At 42.2% G+C, this 21,545-nt stretch overlaps 1 protein-coding gene across 4 annotated transcripts in view; it reads right to left on the reverse strand.

Moving 5' to 3' along the window:
* The window catches only part of TGFBR3 (transforming growth factor beta receptor 3), a 197,851-nt gene extending 184,570 nt beyond the window's left edge, over positions 1 to 13,281 (reverse strand). For 2 of the 4 annotated variants that reach the window (XM_059138271.1, XM_059138274.1), the window contains exon 1: positions 12,999 to 13,279. The gene's annotated coding sequence lies outside the window, so the exon portion shown is untranslated. Of the gene's footprint in view, positions 1 to 12,774; positions 12,794 to 12,998 lie in introns of those variants that run through there. The other 2 variants (XM_059138273.1, XM_059138272.1) reach the window with 2 other exon arrangements.
* Between the last annotated feature and the right edge of the window lie 8,264 nt (positions 13,282 to 21,545).

Genomic DNA, 21,545 nt, shown 5'->3' on the forward strand with positions numbered 1-21,545 from the left:
CCATTGTCTCCCTGACACGGCTGCTTACCACAATCTTCAGTCTTAACTCCTGGTATGAGCACTACTTCTTTAAGGAAGCCTCCTAGGATTGCCTCAGAGGAAGTAAAACTCAGACACTTGGAATGTAGTGCAAGTCAGGTCTGCAGGTAAAAGTTTATGTGATTATTTCCTTCCAGGTATGTCTTCCCTGCATCTGTTCAATCTACAGAGAAGGATCTCAGTCTAGCTGGTGGTAGTATTAGCCTACCTACTGGGCATATAGCAGCCATTCAATGACGGTACCATAGTGGGTAGCAAGTAGAAAATGTGACTGCGTACATTACAGTTAAAAGTATGGAAGGATGGCGACTTATCAAAACGTTCCTCAATAATAAGTGATAAACCAACAAATAAGAGCTGTGTCTAAGAAAGAACTTATGCCTCAGGCAGCTTCAAAGGAACAGGCAAGACCGGAGTTCTGGCACCAACATGTTTGACAAGTCCAGACCAGTCACTCCATTGTGGGCTTTAATTTCTTCATCTCCAATACGAAGAGATTAAACAAGAACATATTTTATTCTACACCTTAGGTATAATCGTCATTGTATGGACTAACAACTAATCCTGAATCCCTCCTATAAAATGAGACTTCAAATAGGCTTGTGGAAATGTGAAATACATGATCATGTGATGGCTAGTACAAATGACTTCACAAAATGGGAAAGAATTCTCCAAGGAAAACATTCAATTTGACAACGTAAGTGTAAATAAAATACTAATACTATAGTACCTATTTTTAATACATAGCTTGTATAAACAAAAAATATTTAAATCATTATCTTCTGAGCAGTGAAGGCACACACAAAACCTGAATTTTGTCAGATGTGCCCATCTTATAAAAACTGGCATTTTGGGGTCACCTGGGTGGCACAGTCGGTTAAGCATCTCCCTTCGGCTCAAGTCTTGATCTCAGGGTCCTGGGATCCAGCTCCACGTTGGGCTCCCTGCTCAGCGGGGAGACTGTTGTTCCCCCTCCCTCTGCCTCTCCTCTGCTCTTTCTCTCTACCTCTCTTAACTCTCAAATAAATAAATAAATAATCTTAAAAAAAAAAAAAACTGCCATTTTTATTCTATTCCTTAAACTCCATGAACTCTACTCATTCCCCTCACCTCATTCTAAAAACCATTCCAATTAATCCCACCCACCTGTGAACAGTCTCCTTAACATTTTGTGTATAATTTGTTCCATGTTATCTTCTACCCAGAGCTGACCCAGAACATTAGAAATAGATAACATCCACTCCAGCCCTCTAATTTTACAGATTAGCAAACCAGGAATTAGAAAGACTTAGTGATTGGCCCACCGTTACACAGCTAGTTAGTAGCACAGCCAAGACTTGTCCACATGCTGCTTTGTAATTACTCTGCGGTTGTTCATGTTTTTATTCCACATTCCCCTTCCTATTGAGCTAACACGGTCATCTTCCAACCCCACAAAATATCTCAGCTACCACCTACTGAGCACCTACTGTGTTTTTCACAATTTCTCATTTCATCCTGTCAACAGCCCAAGAAGATCCTTCACTCTGTAGTGAGAAAAGTGAGACTTCAAGAGGCTCAACCACCCAAGGGTCACCAGCTATTAAGTCCTGGTACAGCGTCTGAGCCCAGGTCTGCCCGATTCTCTTGACGCTACAAACAGGAGCTCCTCCCTCCCCGAACACACAGTGGAAATGGTTATCAGAACCCTATCAGAGGGCCTTACAGATGAGGTGGCATTTGAGCAGAGGGGTGAGACAGCTATGAAAGAAATGCATCCCAGACAGAGGGGAGAGCGAGTGTAAAGGCCCTACTGGGAGTACACACTTTGTGTGTTCACAGAGCAGACTATATCCAGCACAGTACGGCAGAGAGTATGGGGACCACCCCCCGGCCGATCTGGGTTCAAATCCCTGCCCTGTCTCTTCCTACCAGTGTAGCTGTGGGGAGCTTACTAAATACCTCCAAGTCTCAGCTATAAGGTAGAAATAATGATTCTATTTCCCTAATGGAGTTGTTACTAGAATTAAGTAAATCAGTAACACATGAAGTACTTAATACCTAGTATGTTCTTAGGTTTCAGGAAATGGTGGCTATGATTTTTAACTAGATCATTGATAACATCTATGTTCAAGACAATTTATTTTCAGTTTGATAGTTTTGAATCTGAGAGTTAAGTTATGCTGTTAGTTTTGTACATGGCCAATAACTTCCTCGTAAGCCTTCGACTTCCTTAGCTGGACTTCCTGTCCTGATGAGGAGGACTCTGTGGGAACTACACTGATGTTATCACAAAAAGAGCAGGAGGCAAATCATCCTAAAATCCCTGTTACACTATTACAAATTATGCTCTTCATTCAACATAACCCCTATCTCCAAAAATCAGATGCTTCTTCAGAACTGTAACTCACCGTCCCTTGGATTTAAGTCATTGGTTTCATAAAACAGATCTCACCAGTCTCAACTCCTCACTAGCATCACTGACAGAAGCTGGTGGTAATTTCAACTGCAATCCATCTTGAGAAGGGTTAAAACTTCTCTTCAAAATTAGGCATAATTTAATTTAAAAACAAAAAACAAAACAAAAAACTTTTTCTCCGTTGTCCTTTTGGATTAATCTTAGTGTTTCTTTTCAAAGAAATTAGAACATCAAAGCAAAATTCAGGAGTCATCTGGCCTGGCAGTCTCCAGATTGTTCCTTAGAGCACAGCCCTGAAGCAATCAGGAAGGTACGGTGAGTGGCCCTGTGGATGGGCCCAGAGCCAAAGGAAGATGTCAGGGCCACAGGAAAACTCCACTCCTCTGCCCTAAACCCTCTCCCCCTGCTCTTTTCTTTAATGCTATGTTTACTTTTCATCTGTGCAACCCAATGGGTTAAAGGGCAAATCACAGGCAGAGACAAACCACAGCAAGCCCAAGCCTGTGAGAGGTAAACTGGGAATCTTCCCAAACCACTTGTAAGGCTGGGGAGAGCCCACGGTTGCTGTTTTCAGTCAATTAAAAAGAGGTCAATGTTCTAGTATGACAGGTCTTGAATGAGGCTTTTTAAACATCAGATTCTCCTCCTTCTAAACAGACCTGATAGTTTTCCCTTTGTAATGCCTTGAGTATACATTTAACTGGGGCTGTGAGAAATCCATGAGATCGTCTCATTCATTTATTCATCTAACAAGTATTTATCAAGTACCTGCTCCATACCAGCATTGTTCCAAGTACAGGGATTCAACAGGGAAAAAAAAACATAAAAAGCCCTGCCCCTTCATGGAGCTTACCTTCTAGTCAGAGGACAAATTATAAATATATGTAATTGTATATGAAATAGAGATAAACGCTAAGAAAACAAAACAGAGAAGGAAAGGAAATTTTGGGGGTCCTCGGTTTGGTTTATTTGTTTAGGGTAAAGACCTACAGGAAGTGAACTGTAGATATCTAAGAGAAAAACATTCCAAGAAAAGGAAACAGCATATGCAAAGGTCCTGAGATAGCATGTCTGGCACACTCAGGGAACAGCAAACGGGCCAGGATGCTGGAGCACAGACAGAAGGCCAGACAGCACAACAGTGAGGTCAAAGAGGTAATTGCCAAGGGAGTCATGGCTGGTTGTCTGCAGCTTTACAGATTATTGTAAAGATTCTGGCTTTTACACTGAGAAAGAAAGAACATTAGAGTATTTTAAGCAGAGGAATGACAGGATCTGGCTTTGGCTTTGTCAGAGCCATTCTGGCTATTGGCTGTTATATATTGCAGAGAAATAAGAAAGGAAGAACTACTCCCCAGCTGTGTGACCCAGGTACCTGGCTGTTCTCATCTTCAGAGGGACTTGGGATTATTTCTAACAGCCACTCTAACCCTAAACTCTCTGATTCTGAATTTATTTCCTTTGCATTTTCTATAGAGTTACAGTTTATATCCACTGTAAGCCTCATCTCTCCCCAAACCTTTAGCTGAAGTGGAACTGAGATAAAGAATTCAATCTGACAATATATGTTATATGCCAAGTCCATGTCACACTTTCAAGGCACAGAGATGATGGGACTCGATCCTGCTCTAGGAAGTCCACAATCTGGCAGAGAAAGAAAAGAAGTTCTCGGGAGGTAGCAGAAATCCTGTGAGAGAAATTAAGGGAACAACTAACCCACCTGCCAGGAGGAGCCACATGTGGCTTCACCACACTGACAGCAGAGAGAGAAAGCCTGGATGAGGAAACAAGAGACCACCAGAGAAGGGAAGGAGGGGACGCTAAAAGAGAGACAAGTTCAAAGGCTTCGGAGCATGAGAGCATGTGGCACGCTCTGGAAACCATAAGGACTCTGGTATGAGCATAGTGAGGTTCAGGAAGAAGTGGAAAGAGAAATGGCCTGAAAAAGTAGGCTCAGGCTACGTTGTTAGTAAGTGGACATCTTGTGCCAAGGATGACGGAACAGCAGTGATTTTTAAAATGTAAGAAATGAAAACGCAGATTTGTGTTTTAAAAGGTACCGACCAAAATGGATGAACTGTTTGAAATAGAGATGTCAAAGCCAGGAAAATTAACCGAAGGACCTGCACAACAGTGCAGATGAGATGACGATTTGGGATTGGAGAAGAAAAGGTCAGCTGAGATCTGCTAAAAAGGTAAGCCGCGTGTGACTGCTCTTATTCAGCTCAGAGAAGTAAGCAGAAGGCAGTTTAGTGTGCCTGAGGCTCCTCGCTTAGTAACTGGTGCCATTTACTGACAGAGGAAATGAAGGATTGAGACTGTGGACCACAGAGAAATAGTGTGTTGGGTCTGGGACTTGGTTTAAACAGAAAGACCTACAGAACCACCAGGTAGCTGCTGGAAACAAGCGTATGAAATATAAAACTGGAAGTTACTGGCAGAGACGTGGCCATTGAGGCATGGAAATATGAACGACAAAATGTAAACTGAGAAGAGAAGGGAAAGGGAAAAAAAGAGAACCTTGGAGAATGCCAACACGTAGGGATCAAGCCCTGGAAAAGAAACCTGAAGAGAGATGGGGAAGGAAAGGGGAAAAGCAGAAGAAGTAGCTCTAGGGAAACTAAGATGGTAAAACTCGGGGAAAGAGTTAAGCAGCAAAGGTCCCTGAGAGAGGACAGTGGAGATGCTGACTGAAAGCAAGCACGAATTTTGCACCTTGGACCTTTTCTAGCACCTTGGTACGCCTTGGTATGGTGGGTGTGGGAGCCTGCCTGCAGCCGGCTGAGGTCTTCAGCAGGAGGTGAGAAGAAATGAGCCAACAGCCAAACACCACGAGCCCCAGCAGACTGCCTTGTTACCAAAGATTCTGTACCATTAGGAAAGTTTTATTCAATACTCTGTGGAGGTGTAAGGTGTGAGAAACAGGAACTAAGATCTGCTGGGGGTGATCTTCTGGTGGCGCAAACGAGATTTCTTAGGTAACACCTGGTTATCGTAGGGCCACTAATCCTGAAACTAGCCACAGGCATTCAGAAAGCCTAGGTGCTTCTGACAAGGACTGAGGACACTATCTGCACCCACACATCACCCAAATTCCAATTAGGCTTCTTACCCCAACATCCTTAGCCTTTCTTCACCAGCAGAGTAATGTTCAGCAGCATTCGAGCCTGGTAAAAAGTGTTAGCAAAAACCCCACCGCACTGACTACCTGGTCCGATGCTGGCCTCCATGACCGGACGCCATTTGGACTGGAAAAGCCTCTCCCAAACACACCAGCCATTGTCTGTCTGAGTACTCTGAGAAACAAAAAGGAGCTGAAGGAGAAGTTTTTAATCCCAAATTTATTCTTAATTTCCGATACAGAACACTTGAGAAAAATCTGAGAGCCAACCAGAAAGACTAACAGATTTCTTTTTTAATGTGCATCTACAGTCCGTTCTCCTTTACCCTCCACAAAAAAGCAACCCAACCCCCAAATGATCATTTTCCTTGGCTTAATTTCCCTATTTTTGTGATATATAATTGGAAACAGACTGATTTTTCCTGGCTTCAGAGAACAGGATCTTTGGGGTTACAGGAGTTGCCAACTACAGAACCTCAGTCTTAGCAAAGTTTCTTTTGCAAACCTTGTACCTATATACCTACTTAAAATAGATCTTAATTCCAAAGAAAACACTTAAATCCCTCATTATTATACAAAAGTTCATTTTGTCCTAATGAATTAGATGCTACCCCTCCCTTTTCCACCCAGTTAAGCTAAAGAGAATCCTGCTCTCAGTTCAGTTATCTCCCATCTGAACATTACCAAAAGCCCTACACCCAACAAGGTACCTAAATGGGATGCTTTTTGGAACTATTTTGAAGAATTTAGTAGGACTGACTCTACATGAAACTTTATTAGTCCACACACTGAATGTAATTAAAATCTTGAATATCTTAGAAAGCAAAACTCTAATAATGAAATAAAGACGCCACAAACTGAGAAAGGCACAACTCCAAGAGGAAAAAAAAAGTGAAAAGTATCAAGTAGGTCATCCTTCCCCCAGCTCCACCAATGGTTGGGGAACAATTATAATGGGTGAATATGACAGATACAAAAGAAATGACTGGTGGATATTCACAAAGTTGGTTGTTATCCTAAGGAATTTTTTCATGATTCCCGTGGTATTTGATGAATACACAACAGGTAACAATCTCTATAAAGACAAAAGAATAAGAAAACTAAGGAATGTCTGCTAAGAAAGGCTTTTTGACAGAAAGAGACCAGCAAAAGTCAAGATGCCCATTTAGATGATCAGAAACTTCTCCCACATACATAGGGAACACCTTACAATGTAATAATGCAAAATGTATGTAATGAGTCAACGGTGCTTTCCCTCAAAGCTGAAGTTAATTCGCCAGCCAACTGCACATTCTAATAACAAAATGAGACATTCTTTATGGACACTCAGAAGAGAGTTTTGTGTTTGAGTATGTTTTGCTCTAAAGAAAAAATAGAAAGAGATCACTCATAACAACACAGGCAATGCCACACAGAAGATAGGGCTTTGAGATTGGAATCTAAGAATTTCACTTAAGGGACGCCTGGGTGGCTCAGTTGGTTGGGCAGCTGCCTTCGGCTCAGGTCATGATCCCAGCGTCCTGGGATCGAGTCCCACATCGGGCTCCTTGCTCCACAGGGAGCCTGCTTCTCCCTCTGCCTCTGCCTTCCACTCTGTCTGCCTGTGCTTGCTCTCACTCTCTCTCTGACAAATAAATAAATAAAATCTTAAAAAAAAAAAAAAAAAAAAAAAAATTTCACTTAAAATAACCTTCCAATTATTTTAAAAAAAAAAAAAAAAAGCCACTTTCTGCTCCAGCAATCATCATATAGTTAATTATGAAATGAAATTTGCAAATAGGCAGCAGTGTATTTTTGTATCCAATGACCAATTTCACACTGTCAAAACACATAAATCACTAAAAATGCTAATAGAATTATACTCCCAAAAGGAAATCTTTTCACATAACAAACTGAATTAAGCATTCATCAACTTCCCGTTAATAAAAGAATAAACAAGAATTAAAAAAAGAAATCCAAAGTTCTGCTAGACCATCCACCTAGTCCTTGGTGTTCTTACCCATCAGTGGTGGTTAGTCATCAGACATAAAAAGCTGCAGACCTTCTCCCAGGGCAATCCAATCAACAGGAAAGCCCAAGGACTAGTATCTATAAAACTGTTTTCTAAAGATCATTTTCTGAAGGACTAATTAACTTAAATGTGTTTTTACAAATGTTCCATCTGCAATTTCACACAAAATCCTGACCTTCAGCATGTACCAAGGAAATGAATTATGTACTTGGAAGGACAAACAAGCAGACGCTTCCTTCTCTACAAACAGCGCCCCATTCTGACCCCCTTTCCCTTGGAGCCCAGCGTCCAAGAGATAGGGAGTATCTGCTTCTGTATTACCATCCTTTTTCATAAAGTAAAGATAGAGATAACATTTTAGATTTAATTCTAAATTATTACTATGGCAACAATTTAACATTAAATCCTAAAAATGAACTTTGCTATACTCCACTCTAATTCAGAGTCCTCTTGCCAGACTCGAAGGTTTCAGCACCAACATCAGTATTAATCTTTTTTCTCCTATGATTACGTTTAAGCAGGAGGTACCAGGATGACCTAAGGGCATGACTCTAGGGCTCTTATTTCAGACCTTCAGTAATAATCTCAATTTTAAAAGATATCATGCCTTATAAGTATGACCTTAGTTATCCTCTTACAAAGTCTTAAAGGTTGGCCTAGAAAACCAAAGAAAAAATGCACAAGGTCCAAATCAGAGTGGCCTCTAGAGAATGTTTACAAATGTTGTTTCAAAAACTAAATATTGGCACACATCTTGGTTGAGAGATAAAAATCATTACTCTCCCTCTGAAAGAAGGAAAAATATTCAGAAATCTGTGCTGAATCTTAAGCACGGGCTTTGCAAACAGAGAAAATAAGGCTCAATGTTGGTTAACAAACAAATGTTTTATTTCAAAAGATATAAAACAAGAAATCTAGAAATGGACAGAGCTCAGGAAATGGACCTAGATCATTTTTTTATAAAGTCCTTCTAAGCTGTGTTGATTTATTTCAGCTTGACTGGAAACCAACCAAATTAGCAATAGCTTATATTTTATGAAATGCTACAAAGAGACAATGCTGACATTCCAAGTGTTAACTCTGAAGATGTGGAACCAGAGAAATTACTGCCACGCATCTTGGTGCAGTAATTTTCTTTAAAAGCCACAAAAAGCTCTTACTGAAACAGTTAAAGGCTAACTGTTATTTGTGGAAGGCTACCTTTTCATAACACCTGGATTTGCTTATTTACATTCCAAACTGTCCATATTTCTAGAGGTGATACAAGATTACTTACAAGGTAAAGACCCCTAAAAGCATTTACTTGAGTTAAGCAAATTTCAAAAGGTACTTAATATTAAGTTTTAAAATTTCAGAAGTTAAAAATCACCAGGAAAATGGGGCGCCTGGGTGGCTCAGTGGATTAAAGCCTTGCCTTCGGCTCAGGTCATGATCCCAGGATCCTGGGATCCAGTCCCGCATGGGGATCTCTGCTCAGCAGAGACCCTGCTTCCTCCTTCTCTCTCTCTGCCTGCCTCTCTGCCTACTTGTGATCTTTGTCTGTCAAATAAATAAATAAAATCTTTAAAAAAAAAAAATCACCAGGAAAATGCTCCAATGTACAAAAGTGATAAAATCATTTTCAAGCAGCTGTTAAGAGCAATTAAAGAAGAAAAGGGGGATAACTGTCCTCATTAATTAATGAACCTGAAAATTATAATAAGACTTTGTCCAATAGCAATCAAGGGAAAAAAATATTTTCAAGATGAGTTATCCAGAACAGAGGTAATTCAAAAAGATGACAGCAAATTCACCCAGAAAAAAATATTACAGCAATAGCAATACTTACCAGTCATCCTCTAAATTCTAACTGTTCTGTTAGTCCGAAATGTCAAGTCAGGACTTTCCAGATTTATCATCCCAGGAAATCAGTGGTCACTTAAGTCCTAAATAAGTCAGTGGTAACCACCTTCGCAGTGCCATACTCAAGAGGACATTCGAATTCCTAGGCCGCTTAGGTCCAGATTCTGCCCTTCAGCAAAGTCACCTGACTTTTACAAGAAGCAACTCAGTTTGCATGCAAAAGGGAAAGATTAATTCCTTTGAGACTTAAAAAGAATAGGACAATACCTTCTTTTAAGCAAATCCATTCTGTCAATCTATAAAGGCTTTCCAAGACAAAGCCTTAGGAAGCCTTAAGGCATCTTGGCCCCCAGCTTTAAGAGACTTGAAAGAGGACAGCTAATTTGCCAAACTCCAAGACCAGGAACCAGAAGCCTATTAAGGGTAGGGGGCTGAAATATGTTGCTGAAGAGCGCAGTACATCAGAGCATGGAAAACTAAGTTAAATCATAAATAAGATGCTACCCTGAAGGAACTATTGCAATGCTGAGATTTATAAAGAAGGGACGAAATTTGAAAGTTATTTTTTATTTTTTTTTCAAAATTGTTTTTTAAAAGGATCCACATGACCTTAGCCTGCAAAATGAAATAAAGTCAAAACTACCTGATACACAAGAAACAAGAAAGGAAACCGGCCTACAAAACTGCAGGCAAAGACTGAAAACTTTTTCCAAAACTCAGCCACCTGAGTGGCTCAATCAGTTAAACGTCTGCCTTTGGCTCAGGTCATGATCCCAGGGTCTTGGGACCCAGCCCCACATCAGGCTCCCTGATCAGCCAGGAACATGCTTCTCCCTCTCCCTGCCTCTCCCCTGGCTTGTGCGTATGCACCCGTTTTCTCTGTCAAATAAATAAAATCTTTAAAAATAAATAAATAAATAAAACTTAGTTTTACTGTATTTCCAAGGATGTTAATTCTTAAAAATATTTATATTATATTTATAAGAATGAGTGTCTACGGACACATCACACCTTTACTAGACAAACAGGATACTTCTGAACTATTACTGTTTACTAAAATATAAGCCTCTGAAGAATGCCTAGAATTGCTGTTATTCAGGACTGTTATTGCACGTGGAAGATGTTGATCAAGAATGATAATGACAGGATTCTAAGTGCACCAACCTCCTTGAGAACAAATTTACTACGTCCAATTTTCTACAAAAGACAAATGAGGATCATTAAAAGATTCACAATAAAACTCTTCGGACTCCCAGTTCTCCTAGATAACTTGAAATATTATACAAAGTGCAGAAGATCATCTTAAAGACACTTCTTAGGGAAAACAAATGGCAAAAACCACGTGCAAGTGTATTTAATGTCTGTCCAGCCACCAGAGTTCTTGACATATATATGTCCAACATATAGGCTTGGTCCTCAAAGTCATTCTTATTGTAATCAATTGAAATTAAACGCAGCTTTCCACTGTAAACTCAGAAAGCAACTTGGTGATTTTGCTAGATAAAGCCACAACGTTTTCCATTTCTGAAACGTATGTTTAACACCCTAAAAACTAGTTTAAGTGCCTAATAGACATCAATGGTGTGTTATACTCCCCCTATTGGCTAATACTCAAAATAACAATGAATTCCCCAAAGGTTGCCTTTGAAGTGCTGGGGTTCAAAAGTAAGTTGGAGATTTTTATATTTAAAATCATGAACTGGATCAACAGTTGTTAAGCAAAGCTGCCATGTAATGGTCTGATTCCATCAAAACAGGAAAAATTAAAGCTGACAAATGACAAAATGAAGGGCTGAAAATATGCTGAAGCTTGAAACACTAAACAATGCAGAATTAAAGCCAAAAGCAGAGAACACCAAGAAACAGAGCAACATCCTTTAACTGACACAATGGCATGAAATCCATTTCATTTTAATAGCCCTTAAGGGGGTAAGAATTATTTCCCTGCCTCCTGTGCCAACCCCAAGCTGTTTCCTAAGGAAGCCAAGTAACTCTGACAATGTGTAGAGAATAAAAGAAATTAAGAATAAAGATTCATATTAATAGTAATCAGGGTTCTGTTTTTAATTACTTGGATCCAGTTTCGGAGCTGCAATGTGGCATCCCAGTAAGCACATCACCTAAATTAATCACAGATACCTTATTCCTGTTTCAAGGGATATGGCCAACTAAAATGGAAAGCTGAACAACGTGGGAAGACGCCTGGGCTCACCGCACCCAAACCTGACTGCACTTGCGGCACTCGGTGACTGAACTAGCTCTGGAGTCAGAACAGAAAATAATGGGTGAGCTGGAGCAAGTAACTAACCTCTACAGTCTCATCTGAGAAATGGGGCTGACAGTGTTTTAACCACAGAGCGGGTGTGAAGTTTAAGTGGTCCGCAAGGCATACAGGAGAGTGATACACAGTTTGGGCTCAATGAACGTCAGTTACCATTGTTCAAGAGAAATAGCTGACTTCACAGTGAAGTTACTGCGCCTTACAGTACCATTTCAGGATAATTAAAAAGTCTTGACCAGTGCTTCGTTCCTTATAGAGACTTCTTTCCACCCAGACCGCTCACTTTTCTTCTAAGGGAGATGATCAGAAAACCCACGGTTCCCCCCTCGCAGGCTGTCACTGCTACCATCCTTTACCCCCTTTGCTCGTTTCCCATCACCTCTGGGCTCAGGACAAGCAGTTCGAACACTTGCTCGGCGCTAGTACTTTACATATATTAAATCATTCAATCTTCACAGTGACTTTATGAGACCTATTATTATCCCCATTTCCCAGCTAAGGAAATAAGCGATTTTCTTTTCTCAGCTCTTTTAGAACACACTAAATCCATTAGGTTCCACTGTGCCAAGGTAATCCACGCTTGACAATGCCGGGTAACTACACTACCTGATTCTGCAAAGTGGGCAAATGCCCTAATAACAAGTCTGCAAGCAGATTCTTCTAGCAACAGCCCAAAGACTTCCAGTTTGTTCTAATCAAATGAACATGCTAAGAGAACCCTTCAAAATGAACTGGGTACTGGGCTAATCTGTTAGCAGGGGGGAAGCGTTGTATGCGGGGCTCCGGGCTGCAGCGCTGCTCTCCGCGCCGCCCGCACCACACCGGGAGGGCGCCTGCTGCGGGGAGCGCCGCTCACGTCGGTGCGCTAGTCCCAGGGCGCAGCCTACGCAACGGCAAATGAGTGCAAACCCACAACAAACCTCTCCCACCACGCTGTCACGCGCCCAAGTGGAAGTGGTCCGCGGCCGGCGGGGGTCGGAAGAAACCGCGGAGAGGAAGAGCGAGGACAGGAGTCTTCCCCCAGGACAGCGCATCGCCGCGAGCGCTGCCCACCCGACCCAGGTCGGCCGCTCCCCACGCACCGCGGGCCACGGGTCCCGGCTCTTCCGAGCGTAAACACTGCCGGACCAATGCCGCCCTCCCGAGCCCGGGGGTCCGGGCGGCCGGTGCGACCCCGGCCGCGAACAGGCACGGAGCCTCGCTCAGCGCCGACAAGCACCGCGCAGCCTGCAGAGCCCGCGGCCGGAACGGGCGCAAGGCTAGTGGCGCCGGCTGCAGCGCCGCGCGGGGCCGGGCCCGCACGTACCTCGGAGGCGGCGTGTCAGGCGGAGATCCACCCGCCGCAAGTTGGAAGAGAGCAGAGGAAAGTTTCCCCGCCCAGCGCTCGGCGGCCGCGAGCTTCGGCAGCTGCTGCGCCGCGGCACAACTACGCCATCCGGACCCGCCGGGACTTTCACCTCCTGCAGGGCGCTCCGGGAATCGCCCAGGGAAAGCGACCGGGCACGAGAGCCGCTGACGTCCCTCCCTCACTCACTGAGGAGAGGAAAGCGCCGCTCTGCGTCCCCGAAACCCTCGATTACCCCCATCGGGCCGACCCAGCGCACTGGCTCTGCCTCACACACACGCGCGGGCGGGGACGGGCAAGACGCCACAGCAATCAGCGCGCGGGGGGAAGGGCGCTCCTCCGCCGCCGCCCCACCGAGGGCTCCGCGCGGCCCGGAGACTCCTCCTCCCGCCTCCCGCCTCCTCTCTCCTCCCCCTTTTCCTCCCCGGCTGATGGATGAGTCCCGAGCGCTGCTGGAGCCAGCGTTTCCCCTCGGGCTGAGGAGGGAGGGAGGGAAGGAGCACCAGGAACGCGCGGGCTGCTACGCGCCAGAGGTGGGGCGGCGAGTGGGTGTCTCAGTCCTGGGGGCGGTGGGTGGAGATAGGGGGACGCGGACGCCAGAGGCAGGGATCCGCTCCCTCAAAAGTAGTTTGGAGAACGACGTCCTTCAAACTTTCCAGGTCTCTGGAGGCGTTGGGTTTTTATTTGGTTTACTTCAGTCTTGATAATAAAAATTCTAAATCTTCCAGTAAACTGATCACACCCTCTTGCCCAGTGCTTAGCAAAGCCCGCCACCACACACACACACACACACACACACACACACACACACTCATTCTGTCCTTGTTTGTCTTTCCCACCCCTAATCCTGCTAGGTATCTCAAGATGCGCTCTGATGCTGGGCGCCGGTGGGGTCTTGCCTCCTCCTCTAACAGCGGAGAGCGCCTTACCCAGCCCTTCTCCCTGCTCGTTAAATAAATGAATACAAAGGAGCTAGGTCAGCTTTGCCAGCTATCCTAACATGGGCACGACGGAAACGAAGGGGCAACTTCTGCGTCCGTACCTGCGCCTGTGAATTGTGTACTGCAAGAGGGACGATTGCAGTAAGCAGAACCCCACTTTGATTCTCTTGCTTACACCTCGTTTTCCTATTAAAAGACAAGACATGTTCGAGAGGTTTCTGAGACTGGACTTCCACTTGGACAAATTACTTAAAACTCTCCAAGGCTGTTTTTTCCTCTGCAGAACGAGGATCTTGGCCCAGGAGACCTCTCCCAGCTTTAAAGTCCTCTGGTCCTGGGCCTTTTATATACTGGAATGCAACAGAGAAGTTTCTTGTACTATTGCTTATATTATTATTTGGAAAGTTACTCGATTTCTCCACTTTGAAAGAAGAGAAAGTATTTCCAACCCTCTTTCTCTTGTACCTATACATAGGGAAACCAGGAGATACTTTTATAAAGGTCAAATCATCTTTGATTACCTGACTTACTTTAAACCTCCTCCATAAACCATTCCTTCCTTGCCAATATTTATTGAGCACCTACTAATTGAGAGGGTTGAACTAGGCCTTGGAGATATATATATAGTCATAAAACCCCTAAGGTAAAAACAGCCTGGTAAAGTTAGCTCAGCTTTGATATAGTCTCTCTAGATTTAAGGCCTTAGATTTCCCACAGACTCAAATTACATAGTATTCATGCTTCACGTTGTCAGGTTTTCGTTTCAAGTGCAGACATGAACACTTGAATTGGGTGTGAATATCTAATCCTACATTTAAATGTATCAATGATGTTACAGTTTTCTAATTTTGTTTTCTTTCTTTCCTTCTTTTTTTTTTTTTTTTTTTTAAGATTTCATTCACTTATTTGTAAGAGAGAGAGAGGGAGAGTGAGCACAAGCAGAGGGAGAAGCAGGCTCCCAGGTGAGCAGGGAGCCTGATGCAGGTCTCATCCCAGGACCCTGGGATCATGAGCTGAGCCAAAGGCAGAAGCTTAACAGACTGAGCCACCTTCTAATTTAATTTCTAGGCATCCCTTTAATGTTTTTTTTTTTTTAAGTTTTCTGTTTGCTTGTTTGTTTTTTAAGTAAATTCTACTCTAACTCTACACAACTTTGAGATCAAGAGTCACATACTCTACTGACAGAATCAACCAGGCACTCCAAGGCTTTCTAATTTCTCAATAAAATGGCATGGTAGAAGAAGAGAGAGAAAAACCAAGTCCTAAGTAATTTAATTCTTAGAAGTGTCTTGTCTTTAGAGAGTGAAGTCACTGTTCACAATGGAGCCAGATTCTCAATAATGTAACTATCAACATCTATTGTATTGCTCTGTGTCAAGCAGAGTCCAAAATATTCTATACACATGAATATATTTACTCCTTACAGATCTATAAGACTATATACAAATCGAGGCCCAGATACAAACCTACATATACACTGAGGCCTTATAACTTGTCACGATAGCATAGCTAATAAGTGGGAGGTCTAGGATTCAAACCTACTTCTATCTAGTTCTGAGCCCAAGTCTTCAACTCCCAGAGCATACTGCCCCAAAAAGCTTTACATATTGACAAAATGAAAGGTTTGAGGGATTTGGGGCTGGTTGGTGTGTGTGTGTGTGCGCACACGCGCACTGTTTCTTGGTTTGTTTGTTTTGTTTTGGTGGGGTTTTTTGGCAAAACATCTTTAAAATTCAGGGTTATTTAATTAGTTCAGCAGTTTAAATCGATGATATGGAAAAACACAAGAAATCACATAGGTAGTTACAAAACTGACAATGTCTAGAGGTATTTTCTCTTTAAGCCTTTACACTAATAATGTGATATTATTTTCATAAATCCAGAAACCTAAAGCATTGAGCAAAACTTTAAAATAAACTTACATTTTTGGTTCCCCGACAAATTTCTAAAAAAAAGATTCCCCTTTTATTAATGACAATATTAACTGATTTGGGGGGAATGAATCTACTCCTTTCATTGGTTACAAATCAGGACTGCAACCAAGTTATAGTATTTGTCACCATAATATACAAAATTGCTTTGATCCAATATGGTATCTTGGTCATTTGTTCTGAACATTTTCAGAAAGAATTATAAGCAGAGGCCTGAAATAAAGAGGTACACTTTATCACACTTGGATAAAAATGTGTGACAGCCAGAATCACACTAATTTACTGAGGCTATGTTTCTCACAAGGAACCATCCCACCTACAGGTGCGGAATGACTCATTTTAAGAGGACTCATATAGGGGCGCCTGGGTGGCTCAGTGGGTTAGGCCGCTGCCTTCGGCTCAGGTCATGATCTCAGGGTCCTGGGATCGAGTCCCGCATCGGGCTCTCTGCTCAGCAGGGAGCCTGCTTCTCTCTCTCTCTCTGCCTGCCTCTCAGTGTACTTGTAATTTCTCTCTGTCAAATAAATAAATAAAATCTTTAAAAAAAAAAAAAGAGGACTCATATATTTAGTGACTTAGCTCCATATACTGTTGATTAGCAGACAACTGAACACATTCATACAAACCTGTTTATGTTCCTTATAGAAGCAAACACCTCAAATTTCTGAAAATCGTTAGAAAATCATTTGGTTTTTCTTTTTTATAAGATCCTCATGCTTTGCATATGCTTTGCACATGGCAAATCCTAACTTACTAAATCCTTATAATAGCCCTAGTACCCTTATTTCACAGATGAGAAGACATGCACAGAGAGTTTAAGTAACTTGTCCAAAGTCACATGACCAGCAAGTGGCTGAGCTAGGTCCCCTGGTCCCAGAGTCTGCTCTGAACTTGCACTTTGGGATGCAGCAGGTGAAAGAGAGCACCCTTCCAGGCATAGAAAGTCTTATTTGTTTAGGTTCAATTCTTTAAAAGTTTCAAAAGATAAAAACAAAAGTTAGCATAGGAGAAATATTACTCACTACCACCACATAAAAACAGATTACTTTCACCCAGTGAAGAGGGGAGAAGGGACCCTAACTCTAAAGGTTGTCTGAAACAGCCAACATCTTGGAGGCAATTGAGTAAGTATTAAGAATGTGTGACAGAACACGAACCATATGTTCTGGAACTACAATGTGTGCTCCTACTTTCCGCTTGGTTGACCTATTACTACAGACAGCTTTACTACCTTGTTTCTAAAAATCGCCTATAAAGATTCCAATTCATACCCGAAGGTGTTTTCCGTATCGACATAATCTAAGGCCATAATCTAAAGCCACATTTTCTATATATACCCAAGGTTAGAATTTGGTTCTCGCTAATGAAATTTGCGGTTGGCGCATTTCAAACTAATGAGAAAAAAGTACTGTCAGATGAATCTGTATGCAGAGCAGAGCCCAAAACAGATACCTGATTCAGGCCATAGAGAATTTAGAAATAAAAATCCAAAGCAAATTCCCTTACAATAACCACACAGTTCCTGCAAACTTGTCATTTCCTGTGCCGGTGCAGGAACCTCCAATGGAGGCTTCCACAATGCACCTTCAATTTCCCCCTCGGTAGGGCTCCTGACAAAGCAGGAAGCCTCACACCATTTCAAAGTAACAGCAAAAACCCCGATTGCTGTGGTCTTAGCTCTGTAGGGGATGTGGCAGAGTGCCTGCTGCCCCCTCTCAGACGTCACCCTGGCCCCCACCCCCATAGCCGCCCTGCAGAGAACTTTTGTTTTGATCTGAAGAAGAAAAAAAAAGACAAACTAGGACATGTTATTTTATGTGGACACCAAAAAAGACAAGGAGTACTCAGAACATATATTATTATCTGTGAGTATTACAAATCTCATTGCCTTCAGTTTAACAAATACAAGAAACTCTACTAAAAATACCCCCAATTTTTCAAATACTCCGATTTTAAAACCATTATTGCTACTGTTATTGACCTTCTGTTATTACTGTTGTTATTACTGAGCTCTTACTCTGCCCAAGGCCTTGTTTTAAGTTTGGCCTTATAAAATTCATTTCCAAACATATTTTGAAATTGGAGATTTCCATGTATTCATTACAAAATTACCTGTTATAATATTTCTTTAGGTCACTTACTGTTCTTTTAATACGTAATCTAAGCAGGAGAGTTTCCCAACTAGGTCCCGCAGACACATTCTTTAGATTTCGGTAATGAGTTCAATAAGAAGTTTGTTTTTATTTTGCATTTTTGTTTTACTGATAATGACTTTAGCTTTCTTAAGTCAGTGTTTTTCAAAGTGGGGAACTTATTCCCAGAGGTCTCTGCAAATTTTTTCTTTAAAATGAGTCCTTACATTGTTAACATTTGAGAAATGTGCTATAAAATTTTTAATTAAAATTTCCTTTAAAGTTTCCTCAGCTTACTCTTACAATTTATGCTGCTTTCTGGAAGACGTTAGTTTCTTTTATGTTCCAAAAACCAACCAATATTCATTGAAATTTGCTAAGCCAAATTAAGTGGTAAAAGATACATATAGAGGTGACAGGAACTATAATAAAAAGATAACTAAGAAAAAATATATCACATGTTAACTATCAAATGTGGCTATGAGTGTTAGGAAAATTGAGATGATCAGAGCAAGGCAAGAAGTAAGCTGATTCAGTGGATGCAGACAATGGAAAGAACATTCTGAACAATGACAAAGGAATGCTAAGACTATAAAGCAGGAATGCCCCAGAGACTGGTCCTAAGAAAGAAGCTAGAATAGGAATGGACTCTTCCGGACCTGGGTGGCTCAGTCAGTTAAGAGTCTGCCTTCAGCTCTGGTCATGATCTCAGGGTTCTGAGATTAAGCCCCATATGGGGCTCCCTGCTCAGCAGAGAGTCTGCTTCTCCCTCTCTCTATGACCCTCCTCCCTGCTTTTTCTATCTCTCTCAAAAAAAAAAAAAAAAAAAAAAAAAAGGATTCTTCACTTTCTTGTAAAAGATGATAGGGGCCTTACTGTCCTGTTTCCATCAGTTTCCGTAAGAAATCCAAGGTTTCTGGGGCCTCTGGGTGGCTCAGTTGATTGAGCAAACTCCTGTTGATTTTAGCTCAGGTCATGATCTTGGGGTCACGGATCAGGCCCCACATTGGGGCTCACGTTCAGCCCCATAGTAGCTCTGCCCTCAGCGGGGAGTCTGCTGGAGATTCTCTCTCCCTCTACACCTATCCCCCCCCACCAGTCGCCTCACCCCGCTCATGCTCTCTCTCTAAAATAAATAATTAAATCTTTAAAAAAAAAAAAAAAAAAGGAAGAAATCCAAGGCTTCTGGGTCATTGCTTTTTACCCAGATTCTTAGCATCATATGGCACTCAACATCCCCTAACTTCATTCAATCTTTCTCCCTTTCTCAACCTCCAGTTTGCTGTCTGAAATTTATAACAAATTAACAGTAAAATCCCTTGTATTTTTACTTCTGGAAAACTCTGGGCCCTCAGTTCTTTGACTTTCTCCTTTCCAGTGACCTGCTCTTCCACCCTACTGCAGTACCATGATAATGTGTGGGTCTTTTCATCAGAAGTAACTGCTCTACCTCCCGAATCTCAGTTTCTTCTCTTTTATTTCTTTCTTTCTTTTTAAAGTTTTATGTATTTATTTGAGAGAGAGAGAGCACAAGTAGAGGGAGCAGAAGAGGGGGAGGGAGAAACAGATTCCCCACTGAGCAGGGAGCCCCATGTGGGGCTGGATTCCAGGACCCCGAGATCATGACCCTAGTGGAAGGCAGACGTTTAACCAACAGAGCCACCAAGGTGTGCCCCCACCCTGAATCTCAGTTTCAAGTATTGCTCTCTGACCCCTGGTCTTTATTGTTCCAACTCATGACCTCTAGTATGTTGGCTCTGACAATTCTAATGATCCCCACCAGGATCTGCAACCCATTATCCCTACCACTCTTTCACCATCCACAACCATGAGTGGTCTCACTTTAAATTTAAGACCACAGTCCTCGGGGCGCCTGGGTGGCTCAGTGGGTTAAGCCGCTGCCTTCGGCTCAGGTCATGATCTCAGGGTCCTGGGATCGAGTCCCGCATCAGGCTCTCTGCTCAGCAGGGAGCCTGCTTCCCTCTATCTCTCTCTCTGCCTGCCTCTCCATCTACTTGTGATCTCTCTCTGTCAAATAAGTAAATAAAATCTTTAAAAAAAAAAAAAAAAAAACCACAGTCCTCAACGGGTTCTTAATGGTGCTCAGCAATCCTACTATATTTTCCTTATTCGCTCACTCTCTTATTCTCCGACCTTCATACCTTCCACCCCTACATGAACTCAATTGATGACCTTTCTTCATAATTTACTAAGAATACTGAAGAATATTGAAGCCCTCAGAAGAAAATATCCTCACCTTCCAATCACCACATCTGCCAATTTATCTGTGTCTATTCTCTGCTCTGCTTTCTTTCTGTAACTACATAAATTCATCCTGCTCCCTCGATTCCATTCCTTTAACTCCTTAAGGAATCCTATAGTAATTCCTCTTTCACCTGTATCCTCAGATTTCTCTCTCTCATATCATTCTCATCAACTTAAACTTTCAAACTTACTATAATGTTTCTGATTTTAGAAAATCTTACTCAACCGCTCATACACATCTCATCCCTATTTCTCTACTCCTCTTATAGTAAAACTCCTCAAGAGGGGTGTCTACATTTGTTGCCTATTTTTCTTTACCCATCATTTCCTCCTCAACTAGGTCCAATCAGATCACCCTTGTCAAGGTCACCCTGTAGCCAGACCAATGGCAAATTCTCACTTTTCATCTTATTTAACCACTCGATAACTTATCACCCAGGAGCTCCCTTTCTCTTCCTAGAGACATTTTATTTGGTGGCTGGGATATGGAGCATTAGTGGTTTCTCTCTTAATCCACTGGCTGGTCCTTCTATGCTGCTTCCTTGTCTTGCTCTCAGAACCTAAATGTTGGCTTGTCCAAGGGTAAGGTCATTGATCTCCTTTTCTTCTGTTGAGACTCTCTCTCAAAGAGAGATTATTCTAGATTATCATCTACAATCATCTCTTTAAGTATATCTACACAGTGTTGATTTTCCAAATTTTATCTCTGGTCTAGACCTCTTTCCTGAACTCCAGACTCACGTATACAGTTAACATTTCAACATCTCTCCTCAATTTGCTCAGTAGAAAAAATCAAACATTTGCTCTTCCTTCACGATTACTTCCCACTATTTCTCTTACAATTAAAATACCATAATCTGTAAACTATACCATTTTTTTTACCTATACAATTGTGATCACCCTAGTCTCCCTGCTTCTAATTTTGCTTCCCACCCAGTAACATTCACACACGCACATACACATACTTACTCAGTGTTCTTTTTTTTTTTTTTAAATGATTTTTATTTATTTATGTGACAGAGAGAGAGTACAAGTAAACAGAGCAGCAGACAGAGGGAGCGGGAGAAGAAGGCTCCCCCCTGAGCAGGGAGCCTGATGTGGGACTCGATCCCAAGATCCCAAGATCATGGCCTGAGCCGAAGGCAGATGCTTAACTGACTGAGCCACCCAGGTGCCCCTACTCAGTACTTTCTGTGTACAGTTCACATTAGTGAATAATCTGGCCCATCCTTAGAGCAG

The sequence above is a fragment of the Mustela lutreola genome, chromosome 10 (genome assembly GCF_030435805.1).
Source record: "Mustela lutreola isolate mMusLut2 chromosome 10, mMusLut2.pri, whole genome shotgun sequence".
NCBI classification, from domain to species: Eukaryota; Metazoa; Chordata; class Mammalia; order Carnivora; family Mustelidae; genus Mustela; species Mustela lutreola.